Here is a 13,938-nt window from a genome sequence, read left to right as displayed (position 1 = left end):
AAGTCTTTTCAACAAATGTGCTGGGAAAACTAGATATTCACATGCAGAAGGATGAAGTTGGACCCTTACCTAACAACATATGGAAATGTTAACTCAAAATGGATCAAAATGTAATATCTAAAACAATAAAACTCTAAAAAGAAAACAAAAGCTTCACAGCATTGGATTTGGCAGTAATTTCTAGGGTATGACACAGATAACAAAAGAAAAAAATAGAAAAATTGGACTTCATGAAAAATTTTTAAATTTGTACATCAAAAGATACTATCAGCAGAGTAAACCCACAGAGGCAACCCACAGAATGAGAGAAAATATTTGCAAATCATATATAATAAGAAATTAATATCCTAAAAAATCAAAAACAAAAACCAAACAACCTGATTCAAAAATAAGCAGAGCAAAGGACATGAATAGACATTTCTCTAAAAAATATACAACTGTCCAATAAGTACATGAAAAGATGCTCAGCCTCACTAATGCTGAACATCATTATTAGGGAAATGCAAATTAAAACTACAATGAGATACAACCTCATACTCATTAGGATAGCTAATATCAGAAAGAAAAAAAGAACAGAGAACAACAAGTGTTGGTGAGGATGTGAAGAAACTGGAACCCTGTGCATTTTTGATGGGAATGTAAAATGGTACAGCCACTGTGGAAAACAGTATGGTGGTTCCAGGAAAATTAAAAAGGAAATTGCCATATGATCCAAATCTGGATATTTATCCAAAAACTTTGAAAGCAGGGTCTTGAAGAAATATTTGTATACCCACATTCATAGAGAGCAGCATTATTCACAATAGCTAAAATGTGGGGGCAACCTGTGTCCATTGACAGATGAATGGATAAACAAAATGTGGTATATACACACAATGGGATATTATTCAGCCTGTAAAATGGATGAAATTCTGTCATATGCTACAGCATGAATGAACCTTTAGGACATTATGCTATGTGAATAAGCCAGTCATAAAAAGACAAATACTATATGAGTTCATTTATATGAGGTATTTAGAGTAGATGGCAAGTAGACTGGTGGTTGCCAGGAGCTGGAGGAAGGGAAATGGGGAGTTATTGTTTAATGGGTATAGAGTTTCAGTTTTATAAGATGAAAAAAAAATTGGAAATTGATGGTGGTGATGGTTGCACAACATTATGAATTTTTAATATCACTGAATTGTACACTTAAAATGGTGAATATGGTAAATTTTATGTTCTATGTATTTTACCAAAATAAAAAAAAATGAAAAAAAGAACATAAGCTCCATTTGTAAAAAACAAAAATAAGTACACAAGTATAGGGCATGGAAAGTGAAATTCTTTGGTCTTCCACTCTTCCAATGACAACTGCTGTTACAGTTCAATGTAGTGTTTGTATTTTGTGTATGCATACTTTAGCAATTTATGTAGTAATTATTCTTTTAAGAAACATGTCATAATATAATGTCGTTCAATCTGCTTTGTTTAATTAAAATTAATACATACAAATACACTCATTCGATGCTTTAAATTTGTCCCTCTCCACAGAAATCTATAACAAAGCAAAGCAAAAACTAGACCATTAAGTACAAAGATGTTAAGCCAAATATCTATTAAAGCACCAAATATCTATTAATGTTCTGGGAACATTGTCCCTCTAGTGAAGTCCATCTTCTTAACCATATAATTGCAGATAAAAGGTACATTCTTGCTGGCATGCTTACTTTCAATCTACCCTAACCCCTTAGCTGTTGTCTGAAACATTTCCTAATTAATGTATTACCTCAGTGCCCAGCCTGTCTCATTTCTGTTCCATTGGTGACCAGTTACAATTTCTTAAAATTGTGGACATGTGAAAATGTAATGGAAGCACAGGCCGCCAATAGACCCACCACCTGCTGGCACGCTGTTAACATTGTGCAATATTTCCCCTTGCAGGTTTATCTATAGGGGGCAGAAGGCTCTTCTGGAGACCAAAATAATGCTTGCTTCACATCCACTTCACCTTTAGGACTGGAAGGGTGTCTTCACTTTCAGAGGACTTTGTCATGCGACAAAGGAGCCAGATTTTGAAGGGCAGAAGTTCGGAGAAAATGCCCTGATACTTATTATCATTATCTTTGACTATTTTTCAGTTGCATTATTTTTCTGTATATGTCCATAGATGCACATATGTATACATTATGCATACAATAAAAAAATTAAATGGACCTATACTTCAGGTGCTGGAGTATAACTTTGTTCTTTTCTAAATACTTTACCAAATGACCTAGGACCATTTGTCTCTGCACTTATATCAGATAACACCTTTATGACCTATGAAATATACAAAGACTCAGAGTGCAAGGGATTAATGCCACATAATTTGTTTGCCACACCAGTCCTAAGAGGAATTTTAGTGACCACTGGGAAGGTAACATATTCATCCCTTTACATGCAGAAGAAGTCCTCTGAGGTGCTGGTAATGTTCAATATTTCAATCAAGCATAAAGAAGAAAATGCATATAATCAGGGATCCCATTAACCACTGAAAACCAGTATAACCCATAGGTGTGATATTAATATTTCTGCATTTTGAATCCTTCACTGGCTTGAAAAATGTACCCTTTAAAGTTTTATAAGGATTAAATGAATTCATATAAATGAGGCACTTTAGAAGTGTACCTGGCATAGAACAAATGCTTAATATTGCCACTAATAATAGTCAGGTCCATATTCTTTATATAAATGTGTATAAGTGCACACATACATAAATTTCATATATATGTTTTAGCCAAATATAGCATATGCTGTGAGAAAAAGATATAACCCTACTTTATCCAAATGACTACTTAGCATATAAAATGCTGCTCAACATAATTATTTATTGGGAAAATCCAGACTAAAAACATAATGCAATGCCTTCTGGCATGGCTGAAAGTAAAGCTAACGATACTGTTGGTGAAGATGTAGAGTAAGTGGGGTGTGAATCGGTACAGCCATTTTGAAAAACTGTTAAGCAGCATCTACTAGGGCTGAACTTACATATACCTGATAGCCTACAGGTTATCCTGATAGCCTGTATTGTACCCATAGGCAAATATATAATACTTAACAACAATTAATTTGTATGTATGCCAAAAATAAATATACAAAATGTTCATAGCAGCATCATTCATAATAACCCGATGCTGAAAACAAACAAATGCCCATCAACAAGAATAGATAAATTTAGTAAAGTCAAAGAATAGACTGGTCACAGGTTCTAAGCTCTCAGACACTTATCTGGTACTATCCCTTCATTAGTTCTCACTTCATCCATCAAAGTATCTTACACTGAAGCAACACTGAACTGTTCATCATAACTACCAAGTATATACCTTTGCACATTCTCTCTTCTGTACAATGGATCATTCCTGGAATGCCCCCCTGGAGACTTTTCCTTGACTACTCATCCTTTCTCAGCTCAAATGGCACTTCCTTCTTGAGGCTTCACTTACAATCCCCAACCCCACTATTGGCAGGAACCACCCCATGCGCTGTTCATCCACAGCATGTCACTTACCTTTCTAGTATGTTGCTCTAATGCAGTTAGTGTGAAGACTATAAAGATAATGCTAAACACCAGCAGGTGGCAAATCTGGGTAATGGGTACTTTGGTGTTTGTAAAATTACTCTCTGCACTTTGTTGCACATATATATATGTTGCCATATTACATTTAAAAATAACTCTTGGTGAAAGTGTGGGCAAACAGGTACTGTAATATCTAAATTTCACAATCATTCTGGAGAACAAATAACATTCATGGAGCTTCATGGGAGTGATTTGATGATTGTGGAATTTTGTTAAGAATCCAAAACCCCCAGTGTTTTTCAACAGGAGCAACATTGTTGTTTTGGTGGGGAGGGGTCAATCTTCTTGTGAGGCATCAAAAACACGTGTTGTTAAACAATTTTGAGCATGCCAATATGGTGGAATGCTATGCAGCCATTGAAAGGAGTGAGATGCTTCTATGTATGCATATAATTTATGTGTGATTCTGCATGATGGAGATGTAAATAAAACACAATCTTTTGCATTGTATTTAAAATTTAGGAAAACTATCACACTCACTTTTGTTTCTGTCTCAATTGGAAGAAAATTTTAAAATAATCCTTCCTGATTTTATCAAGACAATCTGGCTTTCATAGGGGATGAACAAAATTCTTTCTTTAATAAAAATCTTATTAAGCTTTGAACTAGATATGTTACATTAACAGTTATATGTTTTAAAGCACCGATAATTTTTACAATCACCATTGTTTGCAACTTGTGTTATCATATGGAAAATGTTTCAAATTGAAATAAATGCAACAAAAAATCTTTAATGACCATGAATAAAACAGTGATAAAACTTTCAGCATTAGAACAATTCTTATCTACCACATGAGTTTCTAGGTTAGTGAACAATAGCTTTTTGTATAAGGAATACTGTGCTTAGAAGCTATCTATCATTCTAAATAATTATATTTTTCCTTGAGTTTGGATGCATTCAAGAGCGTAAGAGGAACTTTACCAATGCCGCCCATCCCCTATGGCAAAAAATCCCATGAGGGTGACCTAGCTGGTGACCTCTCCCATAGGGGAAAAGGAGAGCAGTGAGTGAGTACCTGGCTACTCCAGCTTTGTGGGATACTGCTGGACTCATTTCTCTCCAGAAGCACCCAAAGGACTGAGGCAAGAACTCGATGACTTGGGAAAGGGACTATTTTGGGAAAAAGGCAGACAAGAATATTGAAGGGCATTAAAGGGACATTACTTGCTCACTGTACACAGAACTTCAACAGGAAGTTGGACCACAAGCCTCTGAGAGAACTTCACTGGAAGATCCCCCCACTGGGCCCATGGGCACTCCCAAAACTCTGAGTGCTAAACCCACACTTTCCCCATTCTGAGGCTGGCTCCATGTGTGCACCCCCAAGTGCAGAGGTAAACAGAGTGTTTTCAGAAAAAACAGACCATGGTTGTAGACAGGGGAGAAAACACACACTTGAGCTATAGTGCCACTTTTTGGAAAATGAAAGAGAGGTTTCCAGCAAATAGCCTGGCAAGTTGTAAGAACCAGAGAGGACATAAAGGGTTAAGAATTCTGCTACAGGAGGGAGTTGGAAGTGCAGAGCAGGTGGATCCATAAAAGATTTGAGAAAACCCTAGATATAAGCAAGACCAATGAAAAATATCCCCCACTTGAAGACAGCTAATAAAGTTTGTAAGAGGTGACTGCTACTTCAAATGTGAAAGCAGTAACAGAAAACCTCAAGGAACATGAAGAATCAAGGAATCGTGTCATCACCAAAAGATAATAATAAATCTTCCAATAACCAAGCTCAATGACACAGATCTAGCTGATAAAGAATTCAAAATAGCAGTTTTGAGAAAACTCAAAGAAAGCACAGAAAGACAATTCAATGAAACAGGAAAACAATACATAAACAAAATGAGAAATTTAACAAAGGAACAGAAATCATTGAAAAGACCAAACAGAAATTCTGGAGCTGAAGAATTCAATAAATGAAATGAAAAATGCAACAAACTGTATCTACAACAGGGTAGACCAAATGGAAGATATAATAAGTGATTCGAAGGATAGAAAATTTGAAATAACAGAATTAGAGAACAAAGAAATAAGAATTTAAAAAAGCAAAGAAAACCAAATGTAAAATATTAAAATAAGTGGGACTCCAGAAGAAGAAGAGAGGGAGAAGGGGCAGAAAGTTTATTTAAAGAAATAATAAATGAGAACGTCCCAAACCTGGGTAGAAACTTAGACATCAAGTTCATGAAGCTAATAAATCACCCTCATCTCAATGCAAAAAGACCTTCTCCAAGACACACTAAATGAAACTGTCAAAAATCAAAGGTAGAGATTCCTGAAAGCCATCAGAGAGAAAAAGATTGTAACCTAAAAAAGAACCCTCATTAAGCTATCAAAATACTTCTCTGAAGAAACCCTACAGGTCAGAAGAGAGTGGAACGATGCATTCAAAGTGTTAAAAGAAAAAAAAAAAATCAGCCAAGAATACCCTATCCCATAAAGTTATTCTTCAGATATAAAGGAGAAACAAAGATTTTCCCAGACAAATGAAAGTTGAGGGATCTCATTGCTGCTAGACCTGCCTTGCAAGAAATGTTGAAAGAAGGGCTTCATGCTGAAATTAGAAGATGCTAGTCAGTGACATAAAAACATATGAAAGTATACAACACATTGGTAAAGGTAAATATACAGTCATATTTAGAAAACTCTAATTTTGTAACAGGATAAGGGATTAACCACTTAACTATAATATAAAGGCTAAAGGAAAAGAGTACTAAAAATAACTATAGCTACTATAATTTATTCATGAATACACAATATAAAAAGAGACATCTTTCTTATTAAATTTTGACATCAAAAATATAAAAGGAGGGAATAAAAGTGTTGAACTTTTGTATGCAATCAAAGTTAAGTTGCTATCAGCTTAAAATGGACTATTTTATCTATAAGATGTTTTATGTAAGCCTCATGGTAACCACAAAGCAAAAACTTAGAGTAGATTCACAAAAGATAAAGGAAGGAGAAACAGAGAATGCCACCACAGAAAATCACCAATTCAAAAAGGTAGACAGAAACAGAGGAATAAAGAAACAGTGGAACTACAAAATAGTCAGAAAGCAATTAAGAAGATGGCTTTAGTAAATTTTTACAGATCAATAATTGCTCTAAATATAAACAAATGGTTTGAATTCACCAATCAAAAGGCACAGAGTAGCTAGATGGATATAAAAGCAAGACCAAACTACATGCTGCCAACAAAAGACTCATTTCAGATTTAAGGACAAACATAGGCACAAAGAGAAGGGATGGGAAAAGATATTCCATGCAGTGGAAAACAAAAGAAAGCAGGAGTAGCCATACTTATATCAGACAAAATAGACTCTAAGCCAAAAATACTAATAAGAGACAAAGAAGGTCATTCTATAATGATAAAGGGGTCAATTTACCAAGAAGATATACAATTGTAAATATATATGCACTCAACATCAGAGCCCCCAAATGTATTAAGTAAACATTAACAGACCTGAAGAAAGATATAGACAGCAATATGATAATAGTAGGGGATTTCAATACCCCACTTTCAGCATTGGGTATATCATCCAGACAAGAAATCAACAAGGAAATGATAGACTTGAATCATACATTAGACCAAAATGCCATAACAAATATTTATAGAATATTCCATCCAAAAGAAAGAGAATACATGTTCTTCTCAAGTGCAAAATGAACATTCTCCAGGTTAGACTATATGATAGGACACAAAACAAGTCTTAGTAAATTTAAGATTGAAATAATACCAAATATATTTTCTGACCACAGTGTTATGAAACTAGAAATCAAGAACAAGAGGAAAATTGGAAGACACACAGATATGTGGAAATTGTACAACACATTCCTGAACAACAAATGGGTCAAAGAAGAAATCAGAAGCAAAATGAAAAACTACTTCAAAATAAAGTAAAAAGGGAGCACCGCATACCAAATCATGTGAGATGCTGCAAAAGCAGTTTGAGAGGGAAGTTTATGCATATATTAAGAAATTAGGAAGAACTCAAATAAACCACCTAACTTTACATCTCAAGGAACTAAAAAAGAAGAACAAAGTAAGTCCAAAGTTAGCAGAAGAAAGGAAATAACAAAGACCAGAGCAGAGGTAAATAACACAGAGATGAGAAAAACAATAGAAAAATCAGTGAAACTAAGAGTTAATTTTTGAAAACAGAAGCAAAATTGACAAACCTTTACCTAGACTAAAAAAAAAGAGAGAGAGAGAGAAGACCCAAATAAAATCAGAAACAAAAGAGGAGACATTACACCTGATACTACAGAAATGCATAGGATCAAAAGAGACTACTGTGAAAAATTATATGCCAACAAATTGGATAACCAAGAAGAAATGAATAAATTCCTAGAAACACACAACCTACAAAGACTGAATCATGAAGAAAGAGAAAATATGAGCAGACTAATAACAGGTAAGTAGCTTGAATCAGTAATCAAAAACCTCCTAACACAGAAAAGCTCAGGACCAGGTGCTTCACTGGTGAATTTTTAACAAACATTTAAAGAATTAATGCTAATCCTTCTCAAACTCTTCCAAAAAATTGAAAAAGAGAGGAAATTCCCAAATTCATTGTATGAGGCCAGCATTACCCTTTTACCAAAGTCAGATAAGAACACTACAAGGAAAAAAAAAAAGCTGTAGACCCATATCCCTGATAAAAATGCATGCAAAAATTCTCAAAAAAGTATTAGCAAACTGAATCCAAAAACACACTAAAAGGATCATACCCCATGACCCAGTGGAATTTATCCCTAGGATGCAAGGATGGTTCACTATACACAAGTTACTAAATGGAATACACCTCATTAATATTTACAGTGAAAGATAAAAATGATCTTCTTAATAGACGCAGAAAAAGTATTTGACAAAACAAAATGTCCCTTCATGATAAAAATTCTCAACAAACTGGGTATAAAATGAACGTATAATAAAGGCCATATATGACAAACTATAGCTAACGTCATACTCAGTGGCAAAAGATTGAAAGCACTTCCTCTAAGATCAGGAACAAGACAACAGTGCCCACTCTCACTACTCTCATTCAACATAGTACTGGAAGTCCTATCTAGAGCAATTAGGCAAGACAAAGAAATAAAAGGCATCCAAATAAGAATGGAAGAAAAAAGTCTTTATTTGCAGATGATATAATCTTATATATAGAAAATCGTAAACACTCAATCAAATGCTACAGGCACCAATCAACAAATTTAGTAAAGCTGCAGGATATAAAATCAACATACAGAAATCAGTTGCATTTCTGTACACTAACAACAAAGTATTTGAAAAAGAAATAAAGGAAATTATTCCATTCCCCAAAACATCAAAAAAATAAAATACTTACAAAGCAATTTAACCAAGGAAGTGAAAGATTTGTGCAATAAAAACTACAAGACTCAGATAAAATAAATTGAAGACACAAATGGAAAGATACCGAGTGTTCATGGATCACAATAACTAATATTGTTAAAATATTAGCTAATGTTAAAATGTCCATACTACTCAAAGCCATCTATAGAGTCAATGCCGTCTGTATAAAAATTCCAATGGCACTTTAAAGTGAAATAGAAAAAAAAAATCCTAAAATTTGTGTGGAACCACAAAAGACCTGGATAGCAAAAGCAATCTTGAGAAAGAAGAACAAAGCTAGAGGCACCACACTTTCTGATTTCAAACTATACTACAAAGCTATAGTAACTAAGCAATTTGTTAGTGGCTTAAAAATAGACACATAAACCAATGGAACAAAAAAGAGAGTCCAGAAATAAACTCCTGCATATACGGTCAACTAATATTTGAAATGGGAGCCAAGAACACTCATTGGAGAAAGGATATTGTCTTCAAGAAATGGTGTCATGAAAACTGGATAATCACATGCAGAAAAATGAAATTGGACCCTACTTTGCACCACTCACAAACATACACTCAAAATGGATTAAAGTCTTAAACATAAGTCCTGAAACTGTAAAACTCCTAAAAGAAAATATAGGGGAAAAGCTCTTTGATACTGGTCTTGGCAATGATTTTTTTAAAATCATGCCAAAAGCAAAAACAACAAAAGCAAAAATCAACAAGTGGAACTATATCAAAATAGAAAGCTTCTGCAAATCAATAAAAACGTCAACATAATTAAACACAATCTACAGAATGAGAGAAAATACTTAGAAACGATATATTAAATAAGTGGTTTCTATCCAAAATATGTAAAGAACTCATACAGCTCAATAACAACAATAACAAAAAAAAAGAACAGTCAGATTGAAAACTGGACAGAAGATCTAAATAGACACTTTTCCAAAGAAGACATTCAAATGGACAAAAGGTACATGAAAGGATGCTCAACACCACTAATTACTATGGAAATGCAATCAAAACCACAGTGAGATATCACCTCACACCTGTTAAAATGGCTATTGTCAAGAACGGAATCTAAAAAACAATAGTTCTGATGAACATAGGGGCAGGACAGGAATAAAGACGCAGACTTAGAGAATGGTCTTGAGGACACGGGGAGGGGGAAGGGTAAGCTGGGACGAAGTGAGAGAGTGGCATGGACATATATACACTACCAAATGTAAAAGAGATAGCTAGTGGGAAGCAGCAGCATAGCACAGGGAGACCAGATCGATGCTTTGTGACCACCTAGAGGGGTGGGATAGGGAGGGTGGGAGGGAGATACAAGAGGGAGGGAATATAGGGATATATGTATGCATATAGCTGATTCACTTTGTTATACAGCAGAAACTAATACAACATTGTAAAGCAATTATACTCCAATAAAGATGTTTAACAAAAAAAGACAAGAGATAGCAAGTTTTGGCAAGAATGTGTCGAAAAGGGATCACTTGTACATTGTTGGTGGGAATGTAACTTGGTTCAGCCACTATGGAAATCAGTAGGGAGTTTCCTCATAAAATTAAAAATATAACTACTATGTCATCCAGCAATCCCAGTTTCGGTATATATCCAAAGGAAATGAAAACAGAATGTCAAAATGATATCTGCACTCCCATGTTTATTGCAGCATTATTCACGATAACCAAAATGTGGAAACAACCTAAGCGTCTGTCAAAGGATGTGTGCCTAGTGAGATAAGCCAGACAGAGAAAGACAAATACTGTATGATATCACTTACAGGTGGACTTTAAAAAAGCCAAACTCGTAGAAACAGAGAGTAGAATGATAGTTACCAGGGGCCATGGGTGGAGAAATTGGGGAAATGTTAAAGGATACAGGCTTGCATCTAGTAGATGAATAAATTTTGGAAATCTAATGCACAGCATAGTGATTATGTCAACAGTACGGTATTATCCTTCAAAACTGCTGAGGGATTAGATCTTATATGTACTCACCACAAAAGAGAAATGATAATTATGTGATGTGATAGAGGTTATAACTAAAGCTATGGTGGTAATCATATTGCCAAATATAAATGTATCAAATCAACATGTTGTACACCTTAAACAACATTATATATAAATTCTATCTCATTTTTTAAAAAAAAGAATGAATACTTGTATGTTTACTGACATGAATAATTATCCAAGGAATATTTTTAAAAGGGGGGGAAAAAAGCAAGTGGAAAAACCATATACAGCTGTCTTTGCAAGGAGTTTGCTCCAGGACCCGGACCCCTGCCGATACTAAATTCTGCAGATGCTCAAGTCCCTTATATAAAATAGTGTAGTATTTCCATATAACTTATGCACATCCTCCCATATACTTTAAATGTCATCAAGATAACTTATAATAACTAATACAATGTAAATGGTAAGTAAATAGCCGTGAGTAAGATGTAAGTGTTATGTAAATAGTTGCTGGAATGCGACAAATTCAAGTTTGGCTCTTTGGAAGTTTCTGGAATTTTTTCCCTGGATATTTTCTATCTGCAGTTGGTTGAGTCCAAGGATGCAGAACCTGCAGATACAGAGGACTGACTATATAGCATGTGATTTCATTAAAACATATAAATATATGGTATGTATTTTTCTACATGAATTGAAAGTAAAACTCTAAACTGTTTCATATTCTATGCTACTAGTGTTTGTATTGTTTAAAAAATTTAAAACGTGTAATTGCTAAAGATAATAGTAGTAAAATAATAGGTAAGATAAATTTTATATGTGATGAACTAAGATTAAAAGCAATGTTCATCAGGTAGACCAATAAGCAACCGTTTTTATACCTATCCCAGTTAGGGTTTCTCTAATGTAACTGATTTTAGGAAGGCGTGGGGTGACTTTTCAAAATGCAGGCTGCCATGCTACATCCCAGACCTATTAAATTAGCAACTCTAGAAAAGAAATCTGTGTATCTACTTTTAAAATTGCTCTCAGCGGGGTGGTGGGGTTTCAAGACGGAGGGGGAGTAACACTTGGAGAATACCTTCTTCCTCACAAATGCATCAAAAATACATCTACACGTAGAATAACTCCTACAGAACACCTACTGAACACTGGCAGAAGACCTCAGACTTCCCAAAAGGCAAGAAACTCCCCCACGTAGCTGAGTAGGGCAAGAGAAAAAAGAAGAAACAGAGACAAAAGAATAGGGATGGGACCTGCACCTGTGGGAGGGAGCGGTGAAGGAGGAAAGGTTTCCACAAGCTAGGAAGCCCCTTCATTGGCAGAGATGGGGGCTGGTGGTGGGGAAGCTTCGGAGCCACAGAGGAGAGCGCAGCAACAGGGATGCGGAGGGCAAAGCGGAGAGATTCCCGCACAGAGGATCGGTGCCAACCAGCACTCACCAGCCCGAGAGGCTTGTCTGCTCACCCGCCGGGGCGGGCGGGGGCTGGGAGCTGAGGCTTGGGCTTCGGAGGTCAGATCCCAGGGAGAGGACTGGGGTTGGCGGCGTGAACACAGCCTGAAGGGGGCTAGAGCGCCTCACCTAGCCGGGAGGGAGTCCAGGCAAAGGTCTGGACCTGCCGAAGAGGCAAGAGACCATTGTTTCGGGGTGCACGAGGAGAGGCGATTCAGAGCACCACCTAAATGAGCTCCAGAGACAGGCTCGAGCCGCGGCTATCAGCGCGGACCCCAGAGACGGGCATGAAATGCTAACGCTGCCGCTGCAGCCACCAAGAATCCTGTGTGCGAACACAGGTTACTGTCCACACCTCGCCTGGACCTGCCAGAGAGGCAAGAGACCATTGTTGTGGGGTATGCCAGGAGCGGGGTGGGCCCGCCATAGGAACTTCCTGCTCCATGTGTCCACAGATGGCAGGGCACTGCCTACGTGAGCTCCAGAGGTGGGGGCGAGCCGCGGCTGTTATCTCGGACCCCACAGGAGGACACCACGACTGCTGCCACTGCCACCAAGGATCCTGTGTGCAAGCGCGGGTCGCTGCCCACAACTTCCTGGGAGCCTGTGCAGCCCGCCACTGCCCAGGATCCTGCAATCCGGGGCCAACTTCCACTGGAGGATGCATGGCGCACCTCACACTGTGGCAACATCCTGCTGGCCTCTGCTGCCGCAGGCACTCCCCACACACATTCTTACTGTGACTGCTGTATCCCTTCCTCTCTCTGGCCTGAGTGAGCAAGTGGGCCTTAATCAGCCCTTGCTTTAGCCCCCTCTTGCCTGAGTGGGAAACAGACGCCTGAGGGCAGCCCACATGCAGAGGCAGAGCCAAAACCAAAGCTGAACCCCCAGGATCTGTGAGACCAAAGAAGAGGAAGGGAAATATCCCCGTGCAGCCACAGGAGCAGCAGATTAAATCCCCGCAATCAGCTTGGTAAATCCTGCGTCTGTGGAATACCTGAATAGACAATGAGTGTTCCCACAGTTGAGGCTGTGGACCTTGGGGGCGACTGTGGGATTTGGGGGCAAGTACACGCCAGAGTAAGGCCAGATCAGAGTCTGAGCTGGCCTCACAGTGCCCACAGCAGGTCCAGAAACCTACCTGGAAGTATTGGAGACCCTGTCAGCCACACGGCCAGGTGCCGGGGAGTTTCTTGCCTTTGGGGAAGTCTGAGGTCTTCTGCCAGCATTCATTAGGTGTTCTGTAGGATTTGTTCCACATGTGGATGTATTTCTGAGGTATTTGTGGGGAGGAAGGCTATCTCCACGTCTCACTTCTCTGCCATCTTGAAGGCCTCCTCCCAAAATATCTTTTGGAAGGCAACACTTTCCAGATGTCATAAACTGTTATAACACCACCAATTACATTTTGTCACATCCACTCCCTGGTTATTAAATGATTCTGCTCCAAGGTCAAAGGACTCAGCTCAGTGCAGGACTCTTCCCTGTATCTTCAAAAATCCTTACCTTCACTAGGTTGGCAGACAGATCACTTTAAAGACAAAAGAACGGGGCATTGTGGGCTGCCGTGGTAAACCAATGAAG

General features: G+C 37.5%; 1 protein-coding gene across 1 annotated transcript in view; it reads left to right on the top strand.

Annotated features, from left to right (window-relative positions):
• The window catches only part of BEX4 (brain expressed X-linked 4), a 111,218-nt gene that overhangs the window by 23,965 nt on the left and 73,315 nt on the right, over nucleotides 1-13,938 (top strand). The window lies entirely within an intron of this gene.

Source organism: Kogia breviceps, chromosome X, assembly GCF_026419965.1.
Source record: "Kogia breviceps isolate mKogBre1 chromosome X, mKogBre1 haplotype 1, whole genome shotgun sequence".
NCBI classification, from domain to species: domain Eukaryota; kingdom Metazoa; phylum Chordata; class Mammalia; order Artiodactyla; family Physeteridae; genus Kogia; species Kogia breviceps.
The sequence above is the reverse complement of the archived record's forward strand: the minus strand, read 5'-3'. Positions and strand labels throughout refer to the sequence as shown.